General features: G+C 43.6%; 2 long non-coding RNA genes across 2 annotated transcripts in view; both read right to left on the bottom strand.

Moving 5' to 3' along the window:
* Positions 1-11,569, bottom strand: part of LOC119804568 — a 53,110-nt gene extending 41,541 nt beyond the window's left edge. Inside the window, exon 1 of the long non-coding RNA XR_005283810.1 lies at positions 11,435-11,569. This is a non-coding gene — a long non-coding RNA (uncharacterized LOC119804568). The remainder of the gene's footprint in view (positions 1-11,434) is intronic.
* Positions 11,570-12,460: 891 nt separating this feature from the next.
* Positions 12,461-13,621, bottom strand: LOC119804543. The gene is made up of 3 exons (XR_005283809.1): positions 13,376-13,621; positions 12,923-13,046; positions 12,461-12,587 (listed from the first exon to the last, which is right to left on the bottom strand). It is a non-coding gene; the product is annotated as an uncharacterized LOC119804543 (long non-coding RNA).
* Positions 13,622-14,247: the final 626 nt, after the last annotated feature.

Genomic DNA, 14,247 nt, shown 5'->3' with positions numbered 1-14,247 from the left:
ATGATTTACTCCTTAAAAGGGGTTCAAGAGATGGATTTGGGGCTGCTCTCTTTAACCCTGGCCAGTTCTTAGGTGCACTCCAATAAAAAATCAAGCTTATGTCAAATTTGGCACAAATTGTGGTAGTGGTCTTATTCTCGCTGTTGGAATTAACATTTTCTGGAGGCCCCAGAGAGATTCAGACCACCCATTCAAATTCTAAAACAGGACCTTCGTGCAGGAACTCTGGGGCCAGGGACTGGAAGCTACCTCAGAAGACACATGCCTTGAGATGTTCTAAGACTATCTTCAGTTCAAGAACTATCAGGGGGGTGGAAGGGAGGGGAGGGAAGGGGGAGGAGATGGAAATCTTAAATAAAAAAATGAGAAAAAAAAAAGAACTATCAGGGTGGACTTTGTGCTGAGAAAAAGAGAAAGCATCTACAGAGGCTCCTGGTGAGTTATATTCTGGTTCTGTTGTGTGGGATCACTATCTGGGATGTAGGAGGGTTTGATGTGACCCCAATATTCTCCTTCCAGGTTAAAAAGTAATACATCACTGGCGGGTGGTAGTGGCGCACACCTTTAATCCCAGCACTCGGGAGGCAGAGGCAGGTAGATCTCTGTGTGTTTCAGGCCAGCCTGGTCTACAAGAACTAGTTCCAGGACAGGTTTCAAAGCTACAGAGAAGTCCTGTCTCGATAAACATATATATATGAATAACATCACATTGCCCTGATGAGGTTATTGGTCTAGTTTTTTGTCCTGTTTGTCTTGTCTTTGCATGTTTTGTCTTTTATTTGACTTTATTTTTACTGTCCTCTTTCTGCCTTTTGTGCTTTCTATGATAATTAGCTTATTCTGGACTTGGGACAACTGAACTATTAGATAGTATGGGTAATACGACTAGCAAGCCTAATAGCCCCCTAACCTATGTTCTAAAGAATTTTGCTAAACTTTACCCCCTATAGTAAGGGAGGATTATTCCATCACCAAGCATCACCTCCAAATATTCTTTGAAGCTGAATGGCCCACATTCAGGGTTGACTAGCTCTCCCAGGGTACTTTTGATTCTCAGATGATCTGGTCAATGATTAATATCACCCTTGATAAGCCCGGCCACCCAGATCAGCCTGGATATATATTGACTTGGACTGAAGCAACTTCCAACCTGCTCCCCTCACCACCACATAAAGGGCTGTATGATCTGCAATAGTCAAAGTAGCCAAGCCCTGGTTATTGGCAGATAGACCTTTTGAGGTTCTGTAGCAGAGACTAATGAGCCCCCTCTGAAGACCGTTCTGCATGATTGACATAAGGAAGAACCCCTTCTCCCTCCATATAACCATATTTACCCTCTTCTCTCCTCTTCACCTCAACTTCCACCTTTGTCACCCTAGTCCCTACTACTAAGGCCTCATTCTGCACCTGTCTGCACCAACCCCTACCCCATCATCTAGTTCTTCCCTACCTCCACCTATCTTCTCCCCCATCAGCCCTCCCTCCCCACACCCATGGGGAGTCGCACATGGTCCTCTCAAGTTCCCCAATTCTGGTTCTGGGGTTGTACCTCCTTCAGTACTTGCTCCTCTATGGCCATTTCTTGACAATCATTACCTATATGTCCCAGCAGAGATCTCTACAGCCAGAAGAACCAGAACCCCCATTACTAATCCCAATTCCTTAATTCTTCTAATTGATTGCACCTTTTTCAATTATCTCCCCATGTGGGATGACTCCATACCGTTTTCACTACTGAAGAAAAGAAAGATTCTCATCAAAGAAATTGAAGCACTTCCCAGAATAGCTTCAGTGGTTGATGACCAGATGGCATAGGCAATTGACCATGCCCTATGGTCCAGGAAGGAGACCCCAATAGGACTACAATACAGAGAGAGGAAGATCACTCACTGAATATCACCAGGTTTTGCCAGAAGGAATGCAACAGGCAGCCTGAAAGCCCACTAATGTATTTAAGGTAACAGATGTGAAAACAGGAACCAGATGAATCACCTTCTGAAGCTACAAATATTCTCTATTCCACTGGTCCCCCTGGACAGGTTTCTCTCCCCCTACCATGTCCCGCTCACTAGCTCCTGTAGCTGCTTATGAAATAACTATTCTGAGACTTAATACTAATTACATACTCTTTGGTCTATTAGCTCAGGCTTCTTAACTAACTCTTACATCTTAAATTAACCTATTTCTATTATTTTTGTCTTTTTCTACTTTCTACTTCCCTTGTAGATTAGATCTATGAAAGTCTCTCTTAGTGTCCTCATTGTGGTTTGTAGGCTGGTTTTCTTTGATTTATGTTTAAAAATTACCTATGAGTAAATATATGTGACAACTGTCTTTCTGGGCCTGGGTTACCTCACTCAAAATGGTGTTTTATAGCTCCATCCATTTTCCTGAAAAAATCAAGATGCCGCTATTTTTTTCTTCTGTGTAGTACTCCATTGTGTAAATATACCACATTTTCCTTATCCATTCTTTAGTCGAGGGACATTTAGGTTGTTTTCAGGTTCTGGCTATAACAAGCAATGCTGCTATGAACATAGTTGAGCACATGTCCTTGTGGCACGATTGAGCATCCTTTGGATATATACCCAAAAGTGGTATTACTGGGTCTTGGGGAAGGTTGTTTTCTAATTTTCTGAGAAATCGCCACACTGACATCCAAAGGAGCTGTACCAGCTTGCATTCCCACCAACAATGCAGAAGTGTTCCTTTAATTCCACAACTTCTCCAGTATAAGTTGTCATCAGTGTTTTTGATCTTCGCCATTCCTACAGGTGTAAGATGGAATCACAGAGTTGTTTTGATTTGCATTTCTCTGATGACTAAGAATGTTGAACATTTCCTTAAGTGTCTTTCAGCCTATTTGGATTCCTCTGTTGAAAGTTCTCTGTTTAGATCTGTACTCCATTTTTTTATTCGATTATGTGTTCTTTTGGTGACCAATTTCTTGAGTTCTTTGTATATCTTGGAGATCCACTCTGTCTGATGGGCTAGTGAAGATCTTTTCCCATTCTGTAGGCTGCCGTTTTGTCTTGTTGACCGTGTCCTTTGCTTTACAGAAGCTTTCCAGTTTCAGGAGGTCCCATTTATTAATTGCTTCACTCAGAGTCTGTGCTGCTGGGGTTCTATTTAGGAAGTGGTCTCCTGTGCCAATGCATTCAAGAATACTTCCCACTTTCTCTTCTATAAGGTTTAGTGTGTTTGGCTTTATGTTGAGGTCTTTGATCCATTTGGAATTGAGTTTTGTGCATGGTGATAGATATGGGTCTATTTTCATTCTTCTACATGTTGATATCCAGTTATGCCAGTATCATTTGATTAATAAGCTTTCTTTTTTTTCATTTGATATTTTTGCTTGTCATATTTCTATTATTTTATATTTTATCACAAGGTTCGTGGTTTGTTACCTCTTGCTTCTTTGGAGACTACATGACATCTACCTGTCTCCACCTTCTTTCCTCTATATCTGCATGGATTCCCTGCCTTTCTATATTCTTTCTTGACATAGGCCAAAGCAGTTTCTTCATTAACCAATGGTAATAAAACATATTCACAGCATACATAGGGGAATCCCACATCATCCTTCAGCTTTCTAGAGTGTCTCCTGGATGCCTATTGGTTATACACATCCACAGACAAAGAGGACCTGGCAAATCTTAAAATGATTAACCTGACCTTTGTTACTTAGTCAGCCCCTGACATACATAGAAAGATACAAAAGATGGATGTGTTTACAGAAAAAAACAGGTCAGAACTATTAGAGATAGCTCAGAAAGTGTTTGATGACAGAGACAGCAAAGATCTTCTGATAAAGAAGATGGGGTGTGCTACCATGACTGCACTACAAGCCCCAGCTACTCTCAACTCTGCCCATGCACACCATGATAAAAACATGAGACCTTTACAAAAGGACCAATGTGCTTACTACAAAGAAATTGGTTCCAGGCCCGGATAGAAGACCAACTACCAATGCAGACCTCATAAATGCTGGTTTTCCCCTGACATGATCTTACTGGAACTTCAACACAGAGGAAGTTAGGGAGACGCTAAAAGTCTACCACCAGACTTTAATTGGGAGTCTCTTGCTGCAAGCTGGCCTAAAAAAAAAATGTCTAAATCAGGCATGCCAAGAGCATGAGAAAAAGCCAGGAGCTTTCTTGGAAAGATTGATAGAAGCCTTCAAGACCTATATTCCCCTGGAACCAGAAGCGGCAGAGAATAGATCTGCAGTGAGCCTGACTTTTGTCAGACAGTCAGCTCCAGACATTCACCATAAGTTACAAAGACTAGAAGGTTTTGAAGGTAAGAAGTTGGCTGAATTCATTGCAGTTTCAGAAAAAGTGTACAACAGAAATACCCCAGAAGATAGACAGACCAAAGGGCTAGGAAAGGCTTTAGATAAGTAAACTCAAGGCCTCACTAAGGTCCTCTTGGTTTTATTAGGTGACCGTGAAGCTAAGAGGTGGCATTGATTTTTACTCTTATTCTTTTGGCTCTTTTGGGGGACCCACCAACCATTTCCCAAATAAATCACACATGGACGCTTATTCTTAGTATAAATGCCTGGCCTTAGCTTGCCTTGTTTCTTGCCAGCTTTGACCTTTTTTAAGATTTATTTATTTATTTTATGTATATGGTACTCTATCTGCATGTATACCTTTATGCCAGAAGAGGGCATCAGATCCCACTATAGATGGTTGTGAGCCACCATGTGATTGCTGGGAATTGAACTCAGGACCTCTGGCAGAGCAGCCAGTGTTCTTAACCACTGAGCCATCTCTCCACTCCCTGCCAGGTTTTCTTAACTTAAATTATCCCATCTATCTTTAGTCTCAGGACTTTTATCTTTCTCTATTCCTGTATACCTTTTCTTTCCTTCTTACTCCATATCTGGTTGTGTAACTGGGTAACTGGGTGGCTGGCACCTGAAATCTTCCTCCTTCCTCTTTCATTCCCAGAGCTCCCCTTCTCCCCCAGATTTATCCTCATATTTATCATCTCTGCCTGCCGGCCCCCCCTGTTTCTCTCTCCTGCCTCACTATTGGCCGTTCAGCTCTTTATTAGACCATCAGTTATTTTAGACAGGCACAGTAACTTCACAGAGTTAAACAAATGCAACAAAAACAAAAGTAACACAGCTTAAAATATTTCCCAATTGGCAGGCAAGAAATATCACCCTAGGGGCTGGCTGGAGAGATGGCAGTGACTTGTATCTTTCTTTACCTTTGCTCTTTACCACAATCACAATTCCCCCTATACTTTGGGCCATTAGAAATCATGTATGTTAGGCCTCTACCAATTCTGCTCAACCTTAAGGTAGGACTATTAGCTGAATTTGATGACCAAAAATTTCTCTCCTCCCTACAAGTTCCCTCTCAGGTGAAGAAGCAACTCTGGTCCCAGCTATGAGCAGTCTATGGGAAGGAATCGCCTCCTGTGCCCCAAGGGTTCTGGCCAGGGGATCTGATAGTCATCAAACAACATCAGAAGACCTTAGAGCCTGGTTGGAAGAGACCCCACACATTATCCTGATGACACCTACAGCTGTTAAAATGGATGAGGGTCCCCACTTGGATTCACCACTCCCACATGAAGCCCATGAACCCACACGCTGATCCTGAGGTCTACACGCCAGAGGAAGTCAACTCCAGGCTTTGGAGAACCATTGCACATTCACCAGATCCTCTAAAACTGAGAATCCAGAAAGTCGCCAATCCAGCTAAGTGATGGGCTTGTCCCTATGCTTTCTTAGCACATGCCTGTTAGGGCTTTCCAGTCTGGTCACCATGGGGGACCACAACCCCCATCTAACCATTAATCTTACATGGAAGGTTATCAATGCTGACTCCTGAACCATACTTCCCATGCAACCCCTTTGGGGACCTGGTTTCCTGATTTATACGTTGACTTGGGCATGCTTTATGGTTGTACTAAGATATCTGATGCTAAGTTACAAGAAATCACCCCTTTTTGTGTTTTCCCTGGACATGATAGAGATAAGACCCATACAGAGATCTGGGGGAAATAACTATTTCTGTGCTTCATGGAGCTGTGTCTACAGGGATCACACCTGGTGGGAAGCCCCAAAGAATGGAGACTTTATCAAGATGAAAATTCACTGGAGAAGGGATATGCAACCCAATATTAACCAATGCTCATAAAAAGACATCCAGTTGAACATCAGGAAAAACCTAGGGTTTAAGGCTCTGTGGCCAAATCAGAGGACCAATAGGAAAAGACCCACCATCTGGTTAGACATTCAGCCCTTACACCCACAAAAGTCCCTGGGCTCCAATAAAGTAATGGGCACTCCAAAGAAAACTAGAACATTGTCTTTGGCAACTGAGGTTGCTCCCACGAACCTATCTTCCAACCTAGGTCTCCTTAACCTACTGAGAGCTACCTATTTGGTTCTAAATGCTTCAAAGTCAAGCCTCATCAAGACCTGTTGGCTCTGTCTGGACACAAAACTCCTTTATTATGAGGGGATTCCAATAGTGAGAAGTATACCAGATCTCCTAACATGCAGTCATGCAGATGGCAACACGCAGGCACGGGGAGACTTATTTTCTAATCTGTGAAAAGAAATTGCCTCAATGTGGGCCAATCCCCACCTAATTATGCTGGCTTCTGCATAAAACTCAGAGTCTACCAGGAATGGGATATTTAATTCCCCCCACCCAAGGACAATGCCTGGTGAGCCTGTAGCACAGGTTTAACCTCCTACATACATGCCCAAGTTTTAAATGTCATTCGGTGTTTCTGTGTCTTAGTACAACTGGTCCCTGGGATAGCTTATTTCCCTGATGAAGAGGTTCCCCATCAGCTAGAACCACTAGGAGAGGTCAAATAGGAGATTTTCACAGCTGTCCTAATATCCTTCCTCATAGGCTTGGGCATAGCCAGAGCCATAGGCACTAGAACCTCAGTCCTCATCCTCCAAGATCGGAATTATCAGATTCTGAGCACAGCCACAGATGCAGACATAGTCACCCTAGAAAAATCCATCACCCATCTGGAGGAATTGCTCTCTTCTTTAGCTGAGATGGCCCTCCAAAATAGAAAGGGACTAGATTTACTGTTCCTTCAACAGGGAGGTTTATGTCCAGCTATGAGAGAACAATGCTGTTTTTATGCTAGCCACTCGGGATTTATAAAAGATTCCATGAACCTTATCAAAAAAGGTTATATGATAGAAAATTAGAGAAACAACAAAATAAAGGATGATATGAATCTCTATTCAACTGGTCACCCTGGTTAATTACTCTCGTCAGTTTTAGCTGGGCCCTTAATCATCTTACTGTTGGCTCTGACCTGTGGACCATGTATAATTAATGCCTTAATCAAATTCATCAAAGAACATATCTCCATAGTCCAACTGATGGTTTTAAAACAACAATACAAATCTGTAGACCAGGAAGAAACATGACCAAGATTTGAGATGATGCACTGTTTAAGAGGGTAATGAGAGGACCAAGCAGCCATAATAACAGGCTGCTTGGCCTTCTCTCAAGGATCAGGCCTCAATTTCAGTTTTCTGAGACTGAGTAAGCAGTTTCTGAGGGAGCCACAAACAGAGGACAATCAATCTCCAACACCCCCAACAGCAAGAAAGAAGAGGCCTGGTACATGCAGTATCAGGCCAGGTAAGGCATGAGTTACAGTCAGCAGATAACCAAGTAAGAACAAAGTCTGGGACTTTTCCAAGCCTGCCCAAAAATGAAAAAGCTGTAACCTTAATCAGCTGTTGCTAGCCATAGTCAATTAGAATGTGCTAATATGACTTCCACTTGCTTATGCCAATCATATCTAAAATGACCTAATAACGGCTCTAGGAACTCCCCTTATCTGTGCTTAAAAGAAGCCTGGGAGCTTCTCTGGGGGTTGTCGCAATTTTGCCTTTGTGTGGGATGGACTGCTCCAGCATGCTGGAATAAAATCTTGCTGATTGCATACATGGATAGTGGTCTTTTGTGGGACTTCTCCAGGACCCTAATAGTAGGCAAGGGGTGAAGATGTGTCTGCCACAAGCTAGGTTTGTGCCCAACTATGGTCAAAAACTGAGTGCCTATGAGGGGATTGGGTGGCTGGCAACTTCAGGAGAGGAAGTTGCAAGAGTCAACAAGCATGTCGAACTGGGTTTTTTTGGTGCCATTTCTTTGTTCATTGACTCTCTGATTGGCCAAGGTTTGGAGGGAGGGAAGGAGGGAGGGAGAGAGAGAGAGAAAGAGACGAGAGAGAGACAGAGAGAGGGGGGGGAGGGGGGAAGGGGGGATGGGAGGGTGAGCTGGAGGCTCCAACCAAACAAAACTTTCTTTTATACATTCCCTTGATCTTTGTATCTGTACAGCAGTAGAAAAGCAACTAAAACACCATGCTTTTGTAGCAAAGAACTTTACCAAAGGAACCATCTTTCAAGCCCTCATTATTTAAGCTTTTGAACCAGAACTTACTCACTCATAAAATGAGATGTCTTAAAATTGGTTATGGGGAAGCACACTTATATTCCTAGTACTCAAGAGACTGAGTCAGAGAATTGCTGCAAGTTCAAGACGGCCTAGACTACACAGTGAATGCTAAGCCATCCAGGGCTATCTAGCAAGACCCAGTCTTTAAGAAACCAAACAAAAAATGAACAAAAAGCATGAGATGGCTAGGCTAGACTGCTATTATTATCCTATTTTTAGAAATAGTCAACCTCAATAAGGTGATAACATATTTGCTAACATAATAAGAGGAATATTTTTACACTTACTTGGTTTTGGTTTTTTTCTTAAGTGTATGAATGTTTTGCTTGAATGTATGTTTATGCACCATGTACATGTCTGTCATCTGAGACCATATCCCCTATGCCTGGAGCAACATGGTTTTGAGCTGCCATGTGAGTGCTGGTATTTTGTCCTCTGGACTAGCAACCAGTGCCTCTTTAACTGCAGAACTAGTCCCAGAGTATGTTTATCTAATGTCAATGTTCATGCTTCTAAGAGTACATAGCCTTTAGTCATCAGAGAAATGCAAATTAAAACAACTCTGAGATTCCATCTTACACCTGTAAGAATGGCCAAGATCAAAAACACTGATGACAACTTATGCTGGAGAGGTTGTGGGGAAAAGCGAACATTTCTGCATTGCTAGTGTGAGTGCAAGCTGGCACAACCCCTTTGGATGTCAGTGTGGCGATTTCTCAGAAAATTAGAAAACAACCTTCCTCAAGACCCACTTTTGGGGATATATCCAAAGGATGTTCAATCGTACCACAAGGACATGTGCTCAACTATGTTCATAGCAGCATTGTTTGTCATAGCCAGAACCTGGGAACAACCTAAATGTCCCTCGACTGAAGAATGGATAAGGAAAACGTGGTACATTTACACAATGAAGTACTACACAGAAGAAAAAAATAACGACATTTTGAATTTTGCAGGAAAATGGATGGAGTTATAAAACATCATTTTGAGTGAGGTAACCCAGGCCCAGAAAGACAATTATCACATGTACTCACTCATAAGTGGTTTTTAAACATAAAGCAAAGAAAACCAGCCCACAAACCACAATCCCAGAGAATTTAGACAACAATGAGGACCCTAAGAGAGACATACATAGATCTAATCTACATGAGAAGTAGAAAAAAGACAAGATCTCCTGAGTAAATTGGGAGCACAGGGACCTTGGGGGAGGGTTGAAGGGGAGGGGAGAGGCAGGAGGGGAACAGAGAAAAAATGTAGAGCTCAATAAAAATTTAAAAATACTGAAAACAGGTGCTGGTGAGATGGCTCAGAGGATAAGAGCACCGGCTGCTCTTCCAGAGGTCCTGAGTTCAATTCCCAGCAATCACATGGTGGCTCATAACCATCTATAATGAGATCTGGTGCCCTCTTCTGTCCCACAGGGATACATGCAGGCAGAATATTGTATATATAATAAATAAATCTTTAAAAAATAATATTGAAAACAAAAAAATAAAATGGGGAAAGGAAACAAAAAAAGACAAGATTACATAGCATCTGAAAATACAGTCTGTGAAATCCATTTTAGCAAGCAGATAAGATTCTACCAGTATACTGAGTGCTTATACTTATCAAGTATTTACTTGTGATATGTAAATGGTTGCCTCTGAAAGGTCTGGAAATAACCTCTCCAATCAATAATATTATCTGCACTAGTAATTAATTTGTGAAACAGACCCTTTCATTATACAGAATGCAAAGGTACGCTTCAGCTCAATGCTAAACTCAGCATTGTTCGTGTAGTCATTAATGAAGTTTAATTGTAATTACTAGGTGTGGCCTACAGCAATCATTTGAGAAAAATACTTTTTCACTGTATCTCGCAACTTTCCTACTTCTATTGCTTTCACTTTTCTACTGCATAATGAGTTACATAATAAACATGTACCTCATCTCTAAGGCAAACTTGGTACCATAGAAGGTTCTAGTTAACTTTAAAACCCTACTACACCAAGTCTCTGACCTTGAGCAGTTGGTTAGCTTTAAAGCAGTGGTTCTCAACTTTCCTAATCCTGCAACCCTTTAATATAGTTCCTCATGTTGTGGTAAGCCCCCAACCATAAAATTGTTTTAGTTGTTACTGCATAACTATAATAATTTTGCTACTGTTATTAATCATAAAGTAAATACCTGTCTTTTCTGATTATCTTAGGCAAACCCGTGAAAGGGTCCTTCAACCTCCCCAAAAGGGCTGTAAGCCACAAATTGAGAACCACTGATTTAAAAGTTCATTTTGTCTCCAGTTTAGAGCAAACTAAACACCAACAAAGAAATCAGAATCATACACAGAAGCAAAGAAGATAAATGACATTTGGCCTGATGTTCATCTGGCTGCAGATTAAAAGTCATGCTACAGTTTCAACATCCAGTAAATTAAGGGCATCAAGATTCAGAAGCTGGAGTAGAAAGATGGCTCAGTGGTTAAGAATATTTTCTGTTTTTCCTGAAAACCCAAGTTTAGTTCCCAGAACTCAATGCTTGTCTCTCAACCGTTTATAACTCCAGCTCCAGGGATTCTAAAGCTTTCTCTTTGGGCTCTCTCTCTCTCTCTCTCTCTCTCTCTCTCTCTCTCTCTCTCTCTCTGTCTCTCTCTCTCTCTCACACACACACACACACACACACACACAGAGAGAGAGAGAGAGAGAGAGAGAGAGAGAGAGAGAGAGAGAGAGAGAGAGAGAGAGAGAGAGAGAGTGTGTAAATACCCACTCACAGGCATACGCCTAAACAAAAAGTTAATTTTTAAAGAAGAAAACAGTTCACAAATTCAGGCCAGGCATGTAGCTCAGTGTATACCTAGCATTCACATAGTTTGATTCCGTAACGGTACAAACACTGAAAATCAAGCTGTAATGGTTTGGATAAAAGCGGTGGTGCAGTTCCCCAATGGGCAGCAGTGGGCCACGAGGGGCAGCTAGTAGTCCTACCATTCCAGGCCTCTGTTAGTCCCAGGTGGTGGGAGGCGGCGGGTGAGAGACCTCGCTGAGTTGGCAGGACTGCCGGTCCCACGAGGCGCTGCAGCAGGTGACAAACGGATAGACATACCATGCAGAGAAAGTGGGTATAGTTTACTTAGTGGGTTATGGAATGGAAGGGGAAAAGGGAGGGGGGGAGAGAGAGAGCACGAGAGGGACGGAGGGAGGGAAGGCAGAGGGAGGGAGGGAGCGAGGGAGGGAAGGGAGGGAGCGAGGGAGGGAGTGAGGGAGGGAGCGAGGGAGGGAGCGAGGGAGGGAGCAAGGGAGGGAGCAAGGGAGGGAGGAGAGGCAGCAGCCACCTCTTCCAAAGAGAGCTGGGACAGAAAGAGAGCCTGAGTGGGGAGAGAGCAGAAGTTACCTCTTCAGGAGAGCGACAGAAAGAGAGAGAGTACAGACTGGAGGAGGCGGATGCACTTCCCTCGGTGGAAGGGGAGGGGTTGGGAGAGGGCGGGGCTTGTCTCTTAAAGGGACAGGGGACTGAAGAGACATCTCAGCCCTTAAAAACACTGGCTGCCCTTCCAGAGGACCCAGGCTCAAATCCCAGCACCCACACGACTGCTCACAACTGTATGTAACTCCAGTTCCACAATTTTCACAACTAACATCTTCACACAAACACACATGCAGGCAAAACATGAACACGCATGAAATAAAAATAAATAAATCATTTAGCCAGGCGGTGGTGGCGCACGCCTTTAATCTCAGCACTCGGGAGGCAGAGGCAGGCGGATCTCTGTGAGTTCAAGACCAGTCTGGTCTACAAGAGCTAATTCCAGGACAGGCTCCAAAGCCTGTCTCGAAAAACAAAACAACAACAACAACAACAAAACAGCAACAAAAAAATGGACTGGGTACACAGGTGACAGACCAGGCCAGCAGATCATAAAATTCCCATCTTTTTCTTATAATAAAAAGGTGGGAAGTTAGGCACAACAGGTTAAAGGAATTGGGACAGCAGATACTCAAGACTGCTTCCTGCTTATTTGTCAGCATCATCTTTGGGGGGGGGGCTGAGAAAGCTGGGTGCTGGTCACATCCTGGGGTAGCTGGTCACTTTATTCCTGTCCAGGGTTTGTGGTATGGAACTGTCCGGTGTCTCTTGGACCTGGTAAGGTGTTAGCAGAACAGAGGACAAAGTTAAGTTCAGGAAGAGAAAAAAAATTTCAGGACCAGGAAATTGAGACCACTTACAAGAGATCCAAAAAACAAATAAATAACACACACACACACACACACACACACACACAAATCCAAACAGCACGAGGACCACTCCGAGTGATCTGCTCACATTTTTAGCTATGGGAAGCAATGAGGCATAAAAATATCTGAGGGTCCTGGCCCCAAAAACAAAGTCACTGCGCAATGAGTGCAGTGCTAAAGGAGAACTCAAGAAAGGGCAGTCCTGTGAGAGGCACTAGGCCAAAAGGGGAATAGTCTTACCAGTTGTCCCGGTGGACTGACGGACTGACGGAAAGTTGAGAAGTGGGCTGGTAGAAGGTCCAGGTTTAGGATTTTCACCCACAGTGCAGCAGTGATAGAAACAGGGCTCCATGAGTGGAAGGAACTGGAAGTAAAGAGGAAAATTACTCAGCACCATGAGCCGCCATGTCACTGAGCCACCATGCTACCAGCCATGGCAGGGAGCAAGGGCTAGAACTGTAAACAGCTGCTTCATGGATCGAACTAAACTTGCTGGTTTCTGTAGGACCAGCAGTAGTGCTAGCAGAGATAAAACAGAAGGAATGGGAGCGAGAGAAAAAAGAGCATTTACAGGTGAGTGGTAAGGGGCTGCCCAGCGAAAGGAAAAGCAGATGGGCATGAGATGCCGGTGGCGGAACTCTGGCAGTCCTCTTTGCTGGTAGAAATTAGAAAGTAGTGGGTAGGGAACATTACCATTTGCAGCACTGGAAAGTGGTCTGAGTCCAGGGTCCCCATGTGTTGTTCTCAGTCGGCCTGCCTGCAGGCGGGAGGGAACGTGGAGAGAGCCTGGCCAAGTCATGCACCCATGTTATTTCTTTTTAAAGACATAAGGGGGAAGGCCAGTCTCACAAGGGGTGGCAGTCTCACAAGGGTAGCAGCAGGTGACCTGAGGCGTCGGTAGATCCCCCAGGCCTCGGTAAGTTCTCTGAGGCCTTGGCAGGTTACCTTGGCGGGTGGGAGACCACAGTGGGTGAGAGACAGACAGATACAACATGATACAACGACAGCAGAGAAAGTTTGGATAAGGGATTTTTAGTGGGTTATGGAAGGTAAAGGAAAGGGGGGAAGGGAAGAGGGGGAAAGAAGAGAGAGAGGCACAGAGAGAGAGGGAGATGGGGGAGAAGAGGAGAAGAGAGGCGGAGAGAAAGAGAGAGAGAGCAGAAATTACCTTTTGGGGAGAAAGACTGAAAGAGAGAGTGCACTGGTCGGAGGAGGAGGGACATTGCTTCCCATGGCAGTAGGGGGAGGGGTTGGGAGAGGGCAAAGCTTATCTCTTAAAGGGACAGGGTACACAGGTGACAGACCAGGCCAGCAGATCATTACACAAGCTACATAATTTGATATTTTAAAAATCTCACATCCCAACCAGGTCGTGGTGGTGCATGCCTTTAATTCCAGCACTTGGGAGGCAGAGGCAGGCAGATCTCTGTGAGTTCAAGACCAGCCTGGTCTAAAAGAACTAGTTCCAGGACAGACTCCAAAGCTACAGAGAAATCCTGTCTAGAAAAACCAAATGAAACCAAACCAAGCCAAAACAAACAAAACAAAATAATTCTCACATCCTA

Source organism: Arvicola amphibius, chromosome X, assembly GCF_903992535.2.
Source record: "Arvicola amphibius chromosome X, mArvAmp1.2, whole genome shotgun sequence".
Taxonomy (NCBI): Eukaryota; Metazoa; Chordata; class Mammalia; order Rodentia; family Cricetidae; genus Arvicola; species Arvicola amphibius.
The sequence above is the reverse complement of the archived record's forward strand: the minus strand, read 5'-3'. Positions and strand labels throughout refer to the sequence as shown.